The sequence below is a fragment of the Nannobrachium achirus genome (assembly GCF_963921795.1).
Source record: "Nannobrachium achirus genome assembly, chromosome: 22".
Classification (NCBI taxonomy): Eukaryota; Metazoa; Chordata; class Actinopteri; order Myctophiformes; family Myctophidae; genus Nannobrachium; species Nannobrachium achirus.
In genome coordinates this window covers 26,026,216-26,045,482 of record NC_137829.1, presented here as the reverse complement: position 1 = coordinate 26,045,482, position 19,267 = coordinate 26,026,216, and positions in this window count along the sequence as shown.

Below are 19,267 nucleotides of genomic sequence, written 5' to 3'. Positions count from 1 at the left end.
TTGGTCAATGGTGGTCACCGTTCAGCCATATACAGACAGACAGACAATCCCCCTTGACCAAACACACTCAGCAAAATGCAGAGTTATAATTTAAGAGACGTAAAAAAAAAAAGAAGAAAAATTGACACATAAGGGTAAATCCTCACACCAGAGTCAAATCAACACACAGGATTTTTACAGTGCGGCAGGACTCGGACAAGCTCTACTAAAAATAAAGTCCTCCATGCATGGATGGAAAGAGGAGGCAGCGCTCATTAGGAGTGAGTAGCTCTGTGGCTGAGTGTGTTTTAACACCTGCTGCACTTCACCTGAGGGTTAGCAGCCAGTGCAGAGGTTGGAGGGAGGGTGGGGTGGGGGGGTAGCATGGCCCAAAGATGTCAGAGACTCCATCTCAGTGCAGACAGTGATGGAGAGCCCTCCTCAACTGCAATTCCAAACAACGTTTAAACAGTCACTAAATAGTATTGGTCCATGGTGGTACAGGGAATGCATGTTCCCAAGAATAATGTTGTGAAGAATCTACGCTGAACCCTGCTCTTCCTTTGTATGCCTTACATGTGAGTAAGCCAATGATTCATTATTGTTATTGGTGGAATATTGCGCTTTTCCTCCGTCAGAGGGAACGCAATAGTTGTTTTAATATTCATTTAGGTATGAATGTTTAAAATGGAAAATTACAAAATTCAAAATATTTGGTAATGACAATTCACACAAATATAGGATGCAGTATATTAAAAATACAGTCAGTGTTTCATGCATTAACTGTACAGTTGTGAACGCTAATAAATGGTGTTAGATCTCAACACTACACAGCTACTTTGTTGTTTGTCATAATGCATGATAAATCTGATATTGCTCCTATTCAGGTTAATGCATATAGTGTTTAAACACTCAGTCACCTGTCATCTGTACACTATGAAATTACACACCATGAATGAATTTCATTCTGACAATTTAATGTGAATCATTGGGTAAAGATGCATTTTTCTGGTTAAGAAGGGGTCAAATTAAAGAGCTGAAACCTTGCACAGTTCCCGTTCGTTCTGGGCCCTCTCTCGCTTTGGTGGTCTTTGTCATGCATCTTGTAATTTGCAGCTTCACTGAATACAAACTAGACACATCACACTTAAGTCAACTCGTGTTCAATGTAGCATCAACACAGGAATTGATTCTGTTTACCATATATTTGTAAATATAAATTGAATCAATGATATCTAGGAAACTGAAATTGAAATGTATTGTGTTATCATGTGGTTCACTAGAGTCGACAGGGCACAGTTGGAAATAATCTGCAGTTATTGTTTTTATCGGGGGGAAAAAGGTGACCTAGAAATGACTACAGACTAGCCATGTTAACAAAGTGGACAATCCAAACTAGAGTAACAGCCTTTATCTAACAATACAACTTTTTTTTGTGTGTATGTGTGTGCGTAATTTATGTCTTTTGTTTTCTCTGTAATGAATACGAACTGTAGTAGAAGCATATTACTACATGCGATAATTGATGCCACTTAAGGGGTTTCTTTGTAATTACTTGGCAATGAGACTGCAGAATTGTCTTATTTTATTTTTTATTTTTTTGGCAACATGTTAAATGCAGATTAACAAAGATAAGACCACCGTCACTGTTGGGGGTTTAATGGTCACCTTTTTAATTAAGGTTGTCTCTTAAAAAATACACAAATATGTATGTATTGTACAGTATACACCAGGTTATTATGTTATTGAAAATAACTTTATGTGGGAATAAAAGTATGAATGATGTTGAATTGAACCTGTGTTTTAGTGGTGAATGTCAACATCCCTCAAAATTAATTTCTATTTTGTCATGCATACGTCATTGAGAGACTTCTGGATTGTGTAGAATGCATTGTAGACAGCAGAGGATGTTATATCAAAAACACTAGCTTAACTACACAGTACGCACGGTCTTACATTTGACCATAGAGCCAACTAAAATGTCAACACAGTTTTCTTATGTCCTTTGACATCACTTGAGAACAAATTTACAAAACTAAAACAAGCTCATTCAGTAGAACGTTGGAGCAGCTAATTCAAACACAACCTCTTCAGTGTGGCTCAAAAAGACTGGCCATCTTAAGACTTAAGAAGTTGTATTTCAGCTCCCTTTCTCCTTTGGCCAGTGTTCAGTGAAGCTCTCACCTCAGAAAGCAGGGGTCACAGTGTGGTAAACCCCCAGTGGACTGGTGGAAATGCTGTCCCCATTATAGCAGCAGCAGGGGTCAGGACGTGGCAGCAAGCCTCCAACCTGCCTGAAATTGGCTGCAAAATGACCAATTACCTGAGTGAAAGCAGGGGAAAGGGACTTTGGAAAAATACGGCTTTTACTTAATTCAGCTAAACTGTTAAAAGAAACCAGCCTTACACTGACATTTCATAGTTTTCGGTGTTATAGCAGGCCACCGGTTTGTGTGTAGAAGAGAAGACGTGGGCATCAAAATGTCAAATATAACCCAGACACATTAATTTGTATTTTTATTACATTAAATAAACTGTTGGTTTCATGATCCGACAGAACAATATTACAGTGAGCGATATAATATAGGTAGCTATGTGTTTATCTGACCCTCATTAAAACAATGATTGATTAAAAGGTTTCTCAATGCCTGTCCCATTGAATTAATTTCCTTACAAATGGGAAACATGCAAATTTGCCAATTAAGTCATTTGCCCGTGGAGGGTTAGGCTGCTTGAAGTTCAGCTGTCACGGCGCCTTTACTCCAGAGCCCCCTTTCTAGTTTTTGTTAAGAGTTAAGTCGTCAACAAAGACAGGAAGGAGGTCAGCACTCAGCCAACACCTGATTGTGCCTCTCTTTTTGTGTTCTCCTTGATCCCTACAGTCCATGCCTGTCATTAGTCTTACTGTAATGACGGAAAATTGTCATGTTGATACAAGTCTTACTCTCCCCCTCTCTTCTTTGTATAAGTAGTAGGTGGAAGCTCCATTTGTTACAAAGTTCTTTGTGACTAAAAGCCGTGGACAGTGCATTTGTGCCAGGGGTAGAGAAAAGGCTGTAGATGCTCTTTCCATAGCTGGGATAATTATTCCTACTGTGACCTTAATGATTCTCTCTGTTCCCCCTGCATCTCATCCACGCACCAGGCCCTCAGCAGAGCCCCGTGTCAGGGAATATGAAAAACCCATATAATGAAACCATTTTGGTTGATGGAAAAAGGCTACTGAAGCTGCACTTGCTACAAAGACGGCTCAATTATATGAGTAATTGTGATAATTCTCCCTCCATTCACTGCTCTTTCTGAAAGGCAAAAAACAGAGATGCTGAAAGGGAAATTACCTGGACAATATATAGTGAAATGGCCACAACAGAAAAGACGACTGTAAGAAAGTATAGGGCTATAAATAGATATGTTAATGCAGTGCACATAAATACACTCTCAGAAGCCCACAAAGACGTAAATAAACACTGTCCTCCTCCCCACTGCAAGCCATGTACATCAGAAATACATGCAACAAATGACCACTGAAAATAACATGATAAAAGCAGATATGCAGCTGCCAGAAAATTAATCCTCCCTCTCCTTCCTATTGACACATTTCAGCTCCTGCAAATGTGCCCCAGTAGTTGGCTATCATTTGTTGTTCTCTGACAGGAAAAGGATAATTACCTCTCTCAGAGGCAGGAGGACTGACATGCCCTTTAGACTTTGCCATGAATGCAGGAGCTTGATAGAAAGCTCGAGGAATCATTTTGTTCTTCGCTTTTCCTTTTATTTTCAAGAACCTGTTTTGTTCAGTGGAACTCAGGGATGGCAGCATTGTAGACTGCATTAAACCATGGGTGCTCATAAATATGCGTCTTTCAGCTCTTCGATTTGGAAAAATAAATACAAATAAAAAATCTATTTCATCTCACCCGCAAACAGTACAGATAGTGAGATATGCATTACTCTTTCATATCACAGTAGGTGTCAGATTAAACCATCGCAGCACGCAGAAATATATATTTTTGAAAGCAAGAAAATAAAAGCTTATTTCTAGTAAGCTGGAGTCAACCTGTAATTTCATTCCTGAAATTCAATATCATACATTAAACATTTGTGTTACACTGCCCCACCCCCAAAACAAAACATTAAAAAGGGTCACTTTTGGTGATCCGAGCTGATAATAAAATACTAAAATCTGATATTAAAACACTACAGGTTTATAATATATATTGACTGCATGGATAAGTAGATACAGTAGGGATGTAGACAGACAGACAGACAGACAGACAGACAGACATATAGCCATACGACAGACTCAGTCATGCAGATAGACAGAGACAGACATATAGTCATACAGATAGACATAGACAGATAGATAGATAGATAGCACATACTGAAGATTGAATAAATAGATGTAAACAGACAGACCAAACGGTCGATCGATAGACAAACAGACAGACAGACAGGCAGGCAGGCATTCACGCAGGCAGACAGACAGATCGACCGACAACTAAACTAAACTAAAGTAAATGGACCGATAGACTGATGGATCGATAGATGCAGTAGGGTTCGTTGTCATTTTACCCGCCTACATTTTACCTGATGCGTTGTTGGTAGGTACCCACAACTATACCCCCAACCCCCTGCAATTTATTTTTTCAGACAAACCTTAAAATGCTCCCACATGTACGGCTGCTGACCCCTTAGGCCTGGCAGTCTGGAATAAATCTTCCCAGGCATGGCGAGCAAAACATTACAGTTTTGCTGCTCAAATACTCACACTCAAATGATGAGACTTTGTCACAAAGCATGTCATCAGATTCAGCACCAACCCCCTTGACAGTCCATCCCATTGCATTGCGCAGCCTGTGTGTTACAGCATTTGCAATGCTGTAACACATTTCATATCAAGGGCCATTAGTTATTTGTCATTTGAGACATGGACAACCATTTGATGAGATTTAGCCTCTCAGACCCAAGACTTAGAATATTTTGTTATCGGTGGATAAGGTTTTGTCCACCATACTACACATCAACAGGCAAATGTTGATCAAAATAACAATTCTTCTACATTCTCAAAATTGTGTAGACTTCTTGTAAATTAAGTAATGCAGATGTTTAACAATAATTTAGGGTCAATTTTACGCTCAAGAGTTAAAGATCTAATAAGGGTCCATTTGGTTACCAACTCTCCATCATTTAGCTGGGGACCACCTGGAACCCCTTTAAGGACCACTGGTGGTCTCCAGACCACTGGTTGAGAGCCACTGTGTTACAGGCCAGACAGTCAGATGTACCCCCTACACATAAGGCTAATTTATACTTTGTTACACGACTGTGAGGCTCTCCAAAAATGGCTGAATTTCAAGCAGAAAACATGATGCGTCAGTTACTCTCTTGAAAATCTGCTATTTCTGGGCAAGCGGCACCATGCATGCACGGCACGGCACGCACGCACTCACACACAGGGGCTTCACAAGGGGGGGAAAAGTGGGACTGAGTTACTAGGGCCCAAGGTGGAGGGGCCTTAATTATTTTATACTTTAGCTATTGAAAAATAGCAGATATAGAAGCTCACAGCGCTGCACCGTGTGCCGCGCTGCGAGCTTATAGATCGTTTATTTTTGAAAAGTCATGAAAATGTGTGCAAATCTTTGAAAATATGTATTTTGAATTTGCTTCTGGGGGCTCCCTGGAACTAAATATTTTGAGATGGGGGTCCGTGGCCAAATACATATAATTTTGGGGGTCCTTCACCTGAAAAAGTTTGAGCACCACTGACAGAAAAAGTTTTTTCAAAAATAAATTAAAAAAATCGAAGGATTTGAAATATTCAGACTTGCACAAATGTTCACAATTTTTCAAAAATAGCAGATCTACAAGCTCGCAGAGTGGTACTCGGGGCCGCGCTGTGAGCTTGTATATCTGCTATTTTTCAATAGTTAAAGGCAAGCACAAAATAATGTGTAATAATGCGTTCCCAGTTCCCCCTAAGAAGAACATTCATTGGGGGCCTGCAGTGAATCCTTTATACCCAGGGCCCAGAATTTGGTGCGACACCCCTGCTCACACACCACCAAATTCACAAAAGCCTGCTTTGCAGTACCACCAGTCACCAGGACTGTTTCTAAATTGTCATATAATCATAGTAATTGCCCAGGAACAGTTACACAATATTTGAATGAAGAAAATGATCACGGTGCACAAATAAATAAATAACATCTTTCTTTCAGACAAAATTTGCCGTTTTGACTTTCATAGAATTAATAATTTTATAATGTCATAGTCAATTTGTTGAATGATACTGAAACTAATTTGATTTATTAAAGCCATGCCATGTCCTTGTAATAATCACAGCAGCTGTTGTTTCTACTACTAACCCAAATACACATTTTATAAACTACAGACACAACAGAGGATCATTTAGTTTGACAGATAAAAAATACTTTTGAATTTCACAAAGGACTATTGTACAGCAGGAAAGAAAAGAAAAAGTCAATGTTGAAGTATAATATTTGAAGACTTAATGCTCACATGTGATTCACAGATGGGTATAATCACGTACACAGACCAACCTCCGGGGGATCCTCATACAGCCCTGACCCTCAATGATCTGGTCCGTGCAAGACTACCCTGAGCCTTTCACACAGGTGGTCTGATTTGGATCTCCATAGCCAGCCACCTGATGGAAAGCACACCGTCTACTAGCCAGGAACAGAACCTTGTCTTCTGATTATACTTTGCCTCTCCGTTCCCTAAAAACCCAGCCGTCCATGTTGAAAGCTTACTGCTAGGCTGTCAGAGATTTTAATAAAAGTAGGGAACACCGCATGGAAAAGTGTTGCTGTCTCCGTAGAGTGACACGGACAGACCAGGCCTGTCAATGGAGCCCCTAATGACATAGTAAGATAATGACAGACCCCAGTTAGAATCAGTAGGAAGAGGAAGATCAATCTGCAGCCAGAGAGGGAGGGATGGAAGGAGGGGAAAACGGTAGGCTCTTTCTTTTCTATTTTCTCAGTTTTATCTCATCTCATACATATCTTTGTGCTGCAGCTGGCCCTCACCATGTTGGAGCAGCTCTGCATTAAGTGCACAGTGGATCAATAGCCATTACAACTCCTTCACAGCCTGACACATCGCAGGGCCACAGTTGACGTTTCACTCAGGACTGCATTGATCCCCAGTGCACAATATCCAGCACCCAGTTAGTAGCTGAGCCTGGGGTCTGGCTGGAATTGAAAAGCATGGGAGGGGGGTATAAAATAGCAGAGAGGGAGTAGCTAACCAGCTGCCGTGCTACAAGTAAACAGCACACCCCTTGGTGCATTCCTCATTTTCAATCTACTGTTTTTCCTGCCACTACTGGCAATCCAAATGGCTGTATCAAAGCAGATCAAAGCTTTGACCTATATGTGAATTATTTATACATGCACAAAGAACTGTGCTCTGGTACATATACATGCTGTATACGTGTGTGTGTGTGTGTGTGTGTGTGTGTGTGTGTGTGTGTGTGTGTGTGTGTGTGTGTGTGTGTGTGTGTGCACACACAATATAAAGTGAACTTGAAATAGCCACATTGGCAGCATTTACAACTCCTAGTAGCCCAGTGGAAATCCAGAGCCATTGCAACCAAATGCATTTTGCAAAACGAAAAAGTACCCCCCCCCACACACAGACACACAAAAAAAAGTGGGAGTTTCTAAGATAAACACAGAAAAATAGCAGACAACACAGAAATAGCTGCAATTTGAGTTAATTTCTTTTTAATTGCCCTCTGAGACTTCAGATGCTATCTCCCAGGTCCGACTGGCTTTGCAGGATAATCATAGTAACCATATGAAAATAAATAAATAAACATTTTGAATTAATTCACTGCTATGAAATGGTCTGTGTTCAATCCCAAAACCCTATTTATACAAACACACAAAAAAGGAACATTATTTTCTAAATATCTAGTAAGTTAATCAGATCTGGACGCTATAAAGGCAAGGTCTATAACTATAATATTTCTACTCTACTACTCCAATTAACTGTGGCAGTAAAATCAACAATATTAAGCCTGGTGTAGAGGTTCCAACAAAATACATGAAAATCCATCATCCCCTACCACACGAAGTGATGCATCTTACATATTGTTGCTGTCAAGGAGAAACCTTTTATCCCCATATTTTAACTTTTTTTTTTTGTGAAAAATAAAAGAATCTCACAAAAGTTAGATAAAATAGTAAGTAAGTAATAGTAGTAAAATAGCTTATTGACAATCTCAAAACGCTTCACACCACGCCGCGCTTGAGCTTTTATATATGCAATCTTTTTTATTTGAATCCTGAGAAACAATGTACCGGTATATGAAGTTTCCACTGATAGCATGATATATTTTATGTTACTGTAAAGATGGCATACAAATCCATATTTTTCAATCTGTTTGCTATAAGACAGCACATCAATGACCTTTCTAAAAAGAAAACACCATCCACTATCTATGATCTATCAACAGGCAACTGTTCTAGCATCCATCTATACAGCGGTATCAGACAATGGGCTGTGTGTTCCCCAGTTTAGTTAAATGGAAAAAGATCTTCTCAAAACTCCTGCCGTCACTGTTGCGGGATTTGATTCTTAAATTGCACCACCATAATGAGAGAGAGGGAGAGGGGGATTCCCAGCTAGTATGGCTAAAAAGGTATACCTGTTTATAGTGACATACAACATTGTTCACTGAAATAAAGATTGAATTTGGGAAGCTACGCAATTACTTGACCTTGTTCCTGTTGAGATTAGTGAATGTGAACTGTGCAATAGCCTATATAGATTGATTTTGATATTTCAATCCTTTCAAGGGTAATTATCTGTCCATAGTCATGAGATGAGATCTCCTTAACTTCAGACAGTCATTATTGCGGCTATATCCTGTTAGTGAAATTTGCACAAAACTGCATGTTAACTTAAGGCACATTATATGCGTGAAATTACAGACAAGAAAAGAGAATTGAATTCTTCTTTCTTTGCTCTGGAAAACTCTAAATTGAACTAAATATATGCACTTAAAATATACACATATGCACAACACACAACCATGCACTGCACACACACACATCGTAGAAATGACTGGACCCAGTGAAAGGCTATAACATACTAGCTTAAAAGATCTGCAACAGCCTCTGAATCAGATCTTCATCTTTAATTTCTATGTGGTTGGCCCGTTCGGATACAATGGCTGTCGTCACATAGTCTGGAGTCATTATGTACTGGGAGAAGGAGAAAAAAAGAGATTGTACATGAAGATGAGAGCAGGTCTGCAGTCACAATGCAGCCATTTAGTGTGGCGGGGTGGTAGGATCTTGGAGCCGGGCAGAGGCTTGCTCTCCCTGTTCCAACCCAACCCAGGGGCAGCTCCAGCAGAAAGTCACCAAAGCCCTGGAGAGTAAAAAAGCCCCCCCCACCTCACTCCCCCATGTCTCTCATATAATGTTGGCTTGCCACAGAGACCAGAGTACTATAAAACAGGGGTTTAGTCTGAAAGTCACTGGCATCTGTCCAAGTGGCAGCATGGATTACAACCAGGGAAGAGTTTGTATGGGTGGACCTGATGTTTACGCTGTGTATTACGTATTAATTGTTGATTGTCATACAGAATTAAAAACAGATGTAGATCTGTAGTCCCCCCCCCCCCTCCCCTAAATCTTTTTTGAGTTGCTCATGAAAAATGGTCATTTGGAAATTATTAATAGTTTAAGCAAGTCAGTTGCCGTCTGTAAGTACACATTTCCTCAGGCCATATTTCACTACTAAAGTTGCTGCAAAAACCTTGAAGCAAAAACTGTTGTGATTCATGTCTGCCTTGAGAGGTCCACCTTTTATGCTTTTACAAAGTCACGGTTCAATTGTCGTTTCCTCCTTAACACCCTTTAAAAAAATCAAATGCATGTTTTCTCAGCATCTCGGACTTATCCCAATGTTTGTGTTAATTACCCATTCTCGCTTTAATTTGATAATAACAATGCGAACATCATCATAGAGATTTGAAACACCATGATGTGCAAATTCTACTACTACTTAAGATAACGACAACTCCTCTGCACCAGTACACTCTTCTATACACACACAGACATTACTCATCTCAGCTTTATGGTGATGAAAACCCAGTGCTTTGACATGGAGACACGTAGCCAGTGGGTTCTTTGACTCATATAGTTTCTTTTTTTATTAGGAGCACGTGAAGCTGGACTTCAGGTTGGAGAGGTCTGTTGACAGTCAGTCGCCCTTTGGACAGTGGAAGCAGCCATTCTTCCACTCTGGCCGTCTCTCCCCCATCCAGAGGAAACACCTGCAGGGTGCATCGCGTGTTATATGACTGATCCAGCTTCAAGGAAACCTCTGCTCTGCAGCCCACTTTCTACTGATGAACTGTTTCCAAGTACAGAGGACTCTGACCGCTGTCAGTAGTGTTATAGCTCTGGGTATTGTTTAAATGCATCACTTGGAGAAAAAAGAAATACATAAATAAATTAAAAGCTTGCTGATGATACATAGTCTTTCCAAAGCCTATTTTTGTTTCGCAGTGAGTAGCAGCAACAGCAGTAGATAGAGGATGCTGTAGAGGAGATGCTAGAGAGCCTGGGAGGCACTGCTAATATGCAGTGTAGCATATTGGTTCTCCCGGCCGTGTGAGAACGACTTCACCCTCCATGCAGCCTGGTTAAATTAGCCCCAGCCCCAGAGCCAGAGTGTGGACAGCAGCTGGAGTGCGAGAGGCAGCTCTGGCAGTGGTGATAATCAGCAGGGAGGATGTGGAGAGAGAACCCCTCGGGGGCTGGCGGGTGCAGAGAGAGAGAGAGAGAGGGGAGGGGGGGGCTGTGATCTTACAGGCCCAATCAGGGCCCAAGTGGAGCCCGCCGAGGCCTCATGCAGTGTAACAGCACACCACTGCACCGCAACCCTCCACATCCTGGACATAGAGCAGGTCTCCCTGCTTAACCCTTTCACAGCGTGTGCGCTGTTCTCCCCCGGCTCTCATACGCTCATTGCTACACTAATCAGCCTCGGAGGCAGCGGCGGCGGGGTGCCCCACTCCTAACCGCGGCTGGAGAGGCTGTTATCCATGGCCAAGAGGAGAGCAAATACGTGGCTTTACAGCGTTCCTGGTAGGGGAGCGCAGAGCATCCATGTACAGCAACAAAGTTCTGCGGTCGCCCCTGTTATCTCAAATGCAGTTAATAATGAAAATATGTCACCCCCAGTGAGGGTGTAAAAGACGGTACATCCATGATGGATGTACACGATACCGTTTTGTGATTGCGTAACATTCTAGTCAAATTGTCATGATCATGACTTGCTTAAAGACACTTGAAATACATTAAAGCATATTTATCTTGTTTCATGATAATTTAATATTAATCATTGAAACCATATTATCATGAAACAAGTTAAACGTCTTAAAACCAGATAAATCTTCTGCCAATGCAGTAAGATAATTTGACTAGAATATCATAAGTCATAACGATCACTTGTTAAGCTTGTCACTTGTTGCGGTGATTTGAGTTTGTGCCACAGGGTGAGTTACTGCATCACTGCAAGCATACTGTAAATTAAACCATGAGGAATGGGGTGAAGAAAGGAGACGAGAAGAGGCATCCTCATGGTCCCCACAGTGCTGGCAGTGTCTGGCATACTTGCACTAAATCAGACGCCCGGGTCAAGCCTGCTCAGAGGTTGCACGCGACCACCAGTTCATCAGAGGCTAACAGTGGGTGTGTGACATGCAGACATTGATGGAAGGTGTGGAGGAGCTTCCGGACAGGTGGGGTCAGACCCTGGTCTGATTACACAGCTGCGGATCTGAAAGCACCTTGAGACAAACCAGTACCCTGTACTATCCAGTCTCTCCTTCCAACCCTTCAACACATTTGTCCTCTGGCCCTACTGATGGAAAAGGAAACCTGGGCCATACGTAGATGCTGTAGGCTACATAATCTTTACACAAACTCAAGGAGGATCGAGGAACCAAACCAAACAGAGCGGGCGAATCTATACATATGAGGGAACTTGCACTTCAGCCACTCCTGCCCACTTCTGAAAGACCAACCCCAAAAGAAGTTACTGTAGCACTTTGAATACTTCATTATGACAAAACACCACATATTAAGATGGGCATTGAAGGAGATACAGTGCATGCCACATCCTCCTGTGTTTAAGAGATCATAGTGTCTACACAAATACATTAATTGTAGAAGATGTCCAATGGTAAAGAGTCTAATGATACAGGCAGCGCAGATGCTATATCTGAGGCCAAGCTTGCAACACATTTATGTTGTTCTTCAAACACACAAGGAGAAAAAAAAAATCAATGCCGTTTGACAGCATTACATAAAGAGCTATTGTGCCTTGAGATTTCTTTTCAGTCTGTGTACTTTTGTCTGGGATGTAGAGAGTGGTTCACAGACCGAGGAGAGTGGAGACGGGGAGAACAATGTGGGAACCCAAGAAGGAAACTGGCAGTGTATTGCCCTTTCTGCTGTGACTCCAAAAGAGGCTGCATCTTACAGACCATTTCATACGGCAACATCATCAATCACTGCAGACAGGTCAGCCTGCACCTTCTACGCAAGTCCTTCAATACAGATCTCCAACTTGAGCCCAAGAATCCTTCTGAGACAAAGACGTCCAAATTCAAGTGTTCTGGACATGACAAACTTTAAAGCCCTGATTAATGTGCTATCATTTCGTTGTTGTTTTTCTCCCCCTCCCCTGGCAGATTATCTTTGGCTGTCCATGAATATTCAACATCCTCCCCATGTGAGATACTTTCTAATTTTCCTTCATACTAGTACAGCCATGTAAATGGATATGATACTAATTGAAAACAAAACAAAAACAATGATAGATTGTTAAGATGATAGGGTTGACATTTGAAATGTCATTGGTTCAGTAGAGTCGGATGACACAAATTGAATATCAAACAACTATGTGTATCCATATGTATTATCATGAACAGCTGCACCGTCTCCTTTAAATGTCATGGGAATACAGCAAAAGGGCTGTCAGGAAGAGGTGTCATCATCCGCTTACTGCAGGCGTGTAGGAATGCACAATTACTCGTTCAACATATACTGTAGGTATCAGAGGATATTTACTTTAAAATGCAATATCTGCTAAATCGGTATCAGCAAAATAATGCCAATAGTATTCTTAGCTGATATATTATTTTATGATATTTATTGTTTGAATGTGAAGCTGAAAAAGCCTTTTGTGATGATTGAAGGAAGCAGGGGTAACTCTCAAAAGGGTCTACCTGAAGAAGAAATAAAACCAAACAGGTAAAAAAGACATGCATGACATCGCCATTGGGCATAAATGTATGTTTTTTTCTTGAAATGTAATGCCCTACTTAATCATACAAGAGTGTCACGTGTTTTTTTTCCTTCTTTTTTTATGTTTGCATCTGCACCCAGAGTCAGTAAAAGTAAGGTAAACACTCCTGGAAACTTTTACGTCAAAATCAGTATCACTCGATATCACATTGACCATGCAATTAATCTGATGTCGGCCAAAATGTCATACCTGCAGTTGTGCACATACTGTATAATGGTAGCTTAATTGCACTGTGTACTCTAGCAGAGGCAATAATGCTACCCTAAGTTGTTGACTATTTAAAATATGAACTCATGGGGTCAACCTGAACACGGCATCTGCTTGGGCCCTGTAATAATCCATTGTTCACGCAACAGAACCATCGCCGCGGCTGGACAGGACGGCCTTCCCTCCGAGTACTCAGCCCAGCAGAAGCTCAGAGGAACCCTGACTAGGAGGAGAACAAGCAGGGCTTTGAGGAGCCCTCTGCCAGTCGTCCAGACAAGAGAGCTCCAGGCCTACCAGCCCTCAGGGGTTAACCTCTCAGGCTGCCAAGCAAAATACTGCAAGAGGCTCGCAATTACAGAGACAGTCAAAGGCCACGCGCAATTTCCAGAGCTATTTACACAGTTGAGAAGGCCCCCTCAAGATCTGCCAAGAATAGACGGAATCAAGATAGGACAGCAAGGTAGGCTTTGAAAACCTGTGTGTCGTACTCGTCACTGCAGAGAGGAATTTGCCTTCCTGTGATTATGAGTCATTGACAAAGCAGCCAAAGGCTGACAGAACAACGCAGACACAACATATGCAGTATTTTAGCGAACACAGTATACACTGTAACATGCAGTGTTCAGCTGAGATCCGCAGGTGTATTCATAGATAGTTGTATAAATAAATCAAAGTCACCCCCACAGCCAGCATATCCCACCAGGAAGGCTTACATGAAAGGGAACTTGCAGAGTTGCTGTGAAGTACAATTTGTCGGTATACATTCAGGTCAGAAGAAGTCTGGTCCAGCGGTGCATGATGAGGTTGTGCAACAGGGTATGCTGCATAAAAAACTGTTGCAAGGTCTACCTCCTGGCTGGCCGGTGCAACACTCCCCAGGGATGGGGGGAGCAGCAGCCTCTAACCCACACAGCTGTTCTCCAGGTCCAGAGTCTCTCCAGAGCCCCGGCAGTTCCTGCTGCTTTGGGGACCGCCAGCCCGGGGGGCATGGAGTGCTAATAATAACAACATCCAACATGCAGGGCCCGGGTCAGACACAGCCATGACCCTCCCCATCACAGCGCTAGAACCTGGACAGGAGCCAGGACACAGACCCACACAGCAACGCCAGAAAGGAGGGGCTGGTGCTGGGAAGAGAGGGGGCAGAAGGGGTGGGTCTGTGGGTGGCTGTAGCTCGGAGGCCTCCTTTCACTTCCTGCTCTGTGCCCACCCCCCACCCATGGGGGGGTTCTTGACAAATTTAGGGACCTTCTGGTGAAGACGTTGAATTCCTTGAATTGGTTATAATTGAAAAAGGAGGTAAGGTGGCTTGGATGTGAACACCTGTATACAACAATAGTAACAGTTAGTTCAAAACTTTGTGGAAGTGGAAGTTTAACTACTTATCAGAGGAGAGGAGTAGTATAGCATGCTGATTTTCAGTACTCCAAAGGTACAAGTCTTTAAAAGCCTAAAGATCCATAATCACATGGTGTGGTCGCACCTTCAGCAGGAGTCCAAAAAATAATACGCATGCCAATAAGCGTGGCCTCCAAGCCTGCCATGGCGGGACAGTCTTTCTTCTAATCATCGCAATGAAAGCTTCAGTCCCACCAGGACATCCGGAGAGCCAGCACATTCACTTTCACGACTATGCATGAACTCACAGCATTGGCTGCTACCAGGGTAATGGCTATTTTTGCGGGACTCCACAAAGCTGCAGCGATGGCGTTTAAGAAAACACCAGCCAGATTGCTCTAAGGCTAAGCAAAGCAAATTGGTGTATGCAGTGTCCCATGCACAAGAGGCAAAAAGACTAATTCTACCACAGGATAACAGATCTGGCGTACAAAGCAAAATAACAAAGCAGAGTTTGTTATGTTGAAGTGTTTGGAGTACAAACACAGAGCTCCACCCGAGTCAAGTCTGATAGGTTGGGCATTGACTCGTTTATGGTTTCTCACACACCCCATGCAAGGGGGAATACTTGGCCCTAATTAGCGTAGAGCATCTGGCAAATGTCAGCATGTCTCTGTATGCAACATTCCTATTTTCTTACTAAGCTGGGGTTCAGCTGGAAAATACACTGGGAGAGCTTCACAGAGTTTCAGAATGGACTCCTGGGAGTGTTCTGCTCTGTTATTGTGAGTGACATTATGTGTAATGCAATAGTGCTCTCCTTACTGTCCAATGATTCCTATACATGGTTCAGGTTCACAGATTTCTTATTTTTTTTTTATATTGATGGTCACATGAATTTTCCCTAAACAGCTGGTGTGCTTACTACAGAAACTAAATACATGTCTATGAATTTGGATACTTCTTCCAAATGATCTTCGCAGTAGAGATCGAGTTTCTCACTAAAGCCCAGATGTGTGCACATTTTATATATCTGGGGGATAAAATCGCACCTTCTCTGAAGGCTTGATACCACTGCTGTCCACATCCATTACTTGGGCTGTTCAGCAAATGAACATGGAAAAGATAATGTTGACAGTTAGCTTCTCTCGAGCAAATCTAATATTTTAATCGCTCCGTGTGGTTCAGGGCGGCTGTAGAAACGGAGAACATCAGAACGTGAGAAAAACAGAATTTAAGACTGTGCAAACACTTTCTTCTGACTGGACTCTGTTGTTCTTATGGCCTCAGTACTGAAACAGCCTGCCTCAAGAGGTTTGGCCTTTTAAGATGTTGCACTACAGAGTACGGAGTTCTCTGCCATGACGCAGTTTTCCCTGACATTTTGACACAAAATAATCATGTCCCGGTAGCGTTTCAGATACATAACATTAAAGGATCAAAATCATAACAGGCTATCAACCGTGCCTGTTTCAAGCTCAGGGCTGAATATATGCCAAGTTCAAACTACCCAGGTGAAATCCAGGCTCCAGTGGAAACCGCAACGATAAATTTGTCAGATAAGAGTTCATGGCAGTTCAGTGCGCAGAGGCTCTACGGCCACAGCTGCGGTAGACAAGTAGACCCCGGTCAGTTTGATCACAGTGCTGATCACCAAACTGACAAGATTACACAGAGGCTTCCTGTCTCCTTGTCCTGATAGCATCTCAGCCCGACTCCTCCTTGCTCCCCTCCCATGCGCCTCCATCTCAACCCCAGATAACGCAGGACCAATTACAGCCAAATGGGACAGTTTTAATTTGAAAACTACATCTAGCAAGTGCATGTTCGTCCAACTCCACGACACGGCTCATTTAAGAGATTAATGCTCAAGGCAGGCCCTATGGTACAGGAAAACAGGACTCGATGAATAATGACAAGTCAAGGAAACCATTCATCTGTGCACCAAAACACAGGTTTGTCATCAATAGTCATCTGTTGATGTTAAATCAATGCAATGTCTGCATTAAAAGCCATTCACACCATTGCAGTAGAAACTGCAAACTTTCAAAATGTTTCCATCAGACAATTGCCCACTGTCTTATTACTACAGTACACATTAAGTCAATAAAGGCTTCCATGGGCTTTTCAACAATGAAATATAATCCCTGACATTTCCGTTTAACTTCCTGATTGACTTTGCCATGTCACACGGCAGAATGTACTCTACATCAAGTAAATGAAAACCAAATGTCACTGAAGGTTCAAGTCATTAATGACCACACACATGTTCATTCTAATAGCATATGGTCATTTGCATTTGTTCAAGTCAATTAAAAAACCTGAACATAAAACAAGAAGTAAATGTAAAAAGAAAAAAAAGAAAGAAAAGAAAAGAAAACACAAAAAGTCATAATAAATGAGTGTATCGGATGAAGATGACAAATAACTGAAAATGTACCAAAGTAATCTTGCTCAAAATGGGAATTTTACTGAGCCGTAATACCGGAAAGGGTTGATTGGGGTTTTTCTGCACTAACAACATGCTTCACTTAAAACAAAAATAACAACCCCTTCTATGGCAAATGGTTAAGATTTCACTGTGTGGAGTAAAAGTCTTTGGACTTTTAAATTGTTGCAACTTCTTTCACATTTAACACAAAAGGTAATTTACCAAAATAAATACATGTTCAGAAGTGCACTGAGAGGAAACTTGACATGTTTATTGAGAGGGGAACCACCAAGCATACTAGTCTCTAGGGACCTCTACTACTAAGCTATCAACACCACCACTTTCATCACATCCTTCACTCGAGCAAATTACCATATCAGCAGCATGATCTCAAACTAGTCCAAAACCCACAATCACTCCTTTCTGACACACAATTAAAAGATGTCAAACTTGGTTTCTTTTACAGTGTTTTGGTCCGGGCTGTCAGCGCATCAAACATTATCTTAAAGAGCACTCATTTAGCAGAGAATGGGATGGGCAGGTTCAATGACGGCAGAGAAGAGCTCAGTGGCCTCGGGGTATGTGGGTAACCAAGGAGCACAAAAGAACCGGGAACACGATAAAAAGCAACAACGGCAAGGGGGCTCCAACTTTCCTCCTCATGTGCTCTCCTGGGAACCCAGGGGCCAAGACGTCGGAGCTCCTCCACACAGGTATCATGTTCGGCAGGTCCCTCAGTGCAACTGGGCCTGTGTCCAAAGTCTTGTGTCTGTCTGTGTGTCTCAGTGGAAAGATAGAGAGGCGCCATAAGGTAACAGTAGCAGACATGCCAACAGGTGAAACCAAATATTCATGCAGAGGTTGATACTGTTGTCATTTTAGAGAATATTAGCAGTGACCCTCTGAGCGCTCTTTCAGGTAAAGTGTTGATAGAATTTCTTTAAAAGATACAGTTGCAAGTTGCTAGACAGTTTCTCTTCTGTTCCAAATACAAGTAAAAAAAGTGAAGTTAAGGGAGCTTGATACCCATACAAATTTCAGACAGAAAGCAACCGTATGGCAAGAAATGATGGGCCACTGCTGGATCGACTTAACAGCCTTGCACTACAGCCTTTAGGTTTCCATTCACTGGATCTGAATACCCGATGACTGCAAAAGGGACACAAACATCACTTTTCAGTCTGGTCTTGGCAAAATATACTTATTTGCTAACATTAATGTTGAGAAAAACTCCACTGTAAAGCACTACAAACAGAGGGGTAGGGGTCTGAATCATGACATTCTCTCGAGACAGAGTCATGATAGCTTACACTACTGAGGTACAGACTGAGTGGGTGTTCCCCTTTCTTTGACGATGGCTTGCCAGATTGGATTCACGATATCAGCATTTAATAGAATAGTGTAGAGAATGTCTGTGGCAATGACTTGGAGAACTTTCTTTCTTGCCTCCACAAAGTTTCACATAAGTCTTTCCATTAATGCTAAAGCTGGACTGAAATCAAGGGAGAGAAAAAACCTGTATTGATATAGCACTTATGACATACATTACATTGTGAGATGAACAGGTTTGTTGATCATCATGTTTCCTCTTTTGAATTCAGCAAATCACTTGCTCACGTCAACATGCATAGCAAATCAAATCTTGTCATGGAATGCATCAGAAATGAACACCCCATCTGACCTCAGATTAAGAAAACTTTTATTTTGAGATTTTAAACACGTTTTTGATACGAATATTGTTTAGGTCTGACTTAAAATGTGCATTTCTTCTTAACACATAACTCACTACTTTAACTTGCATCATAATTGCAGACACAAAACAACCACTGTCTCTTATAGGTGTAGGTGTTGCATCAATCTTGATCTGGCTCGGCTGTATACAAGTATTTACAGGCAGGTGCACTGGGACAGCCTATAATGGACTCCCAATGAACTGCTACACACAGTGCT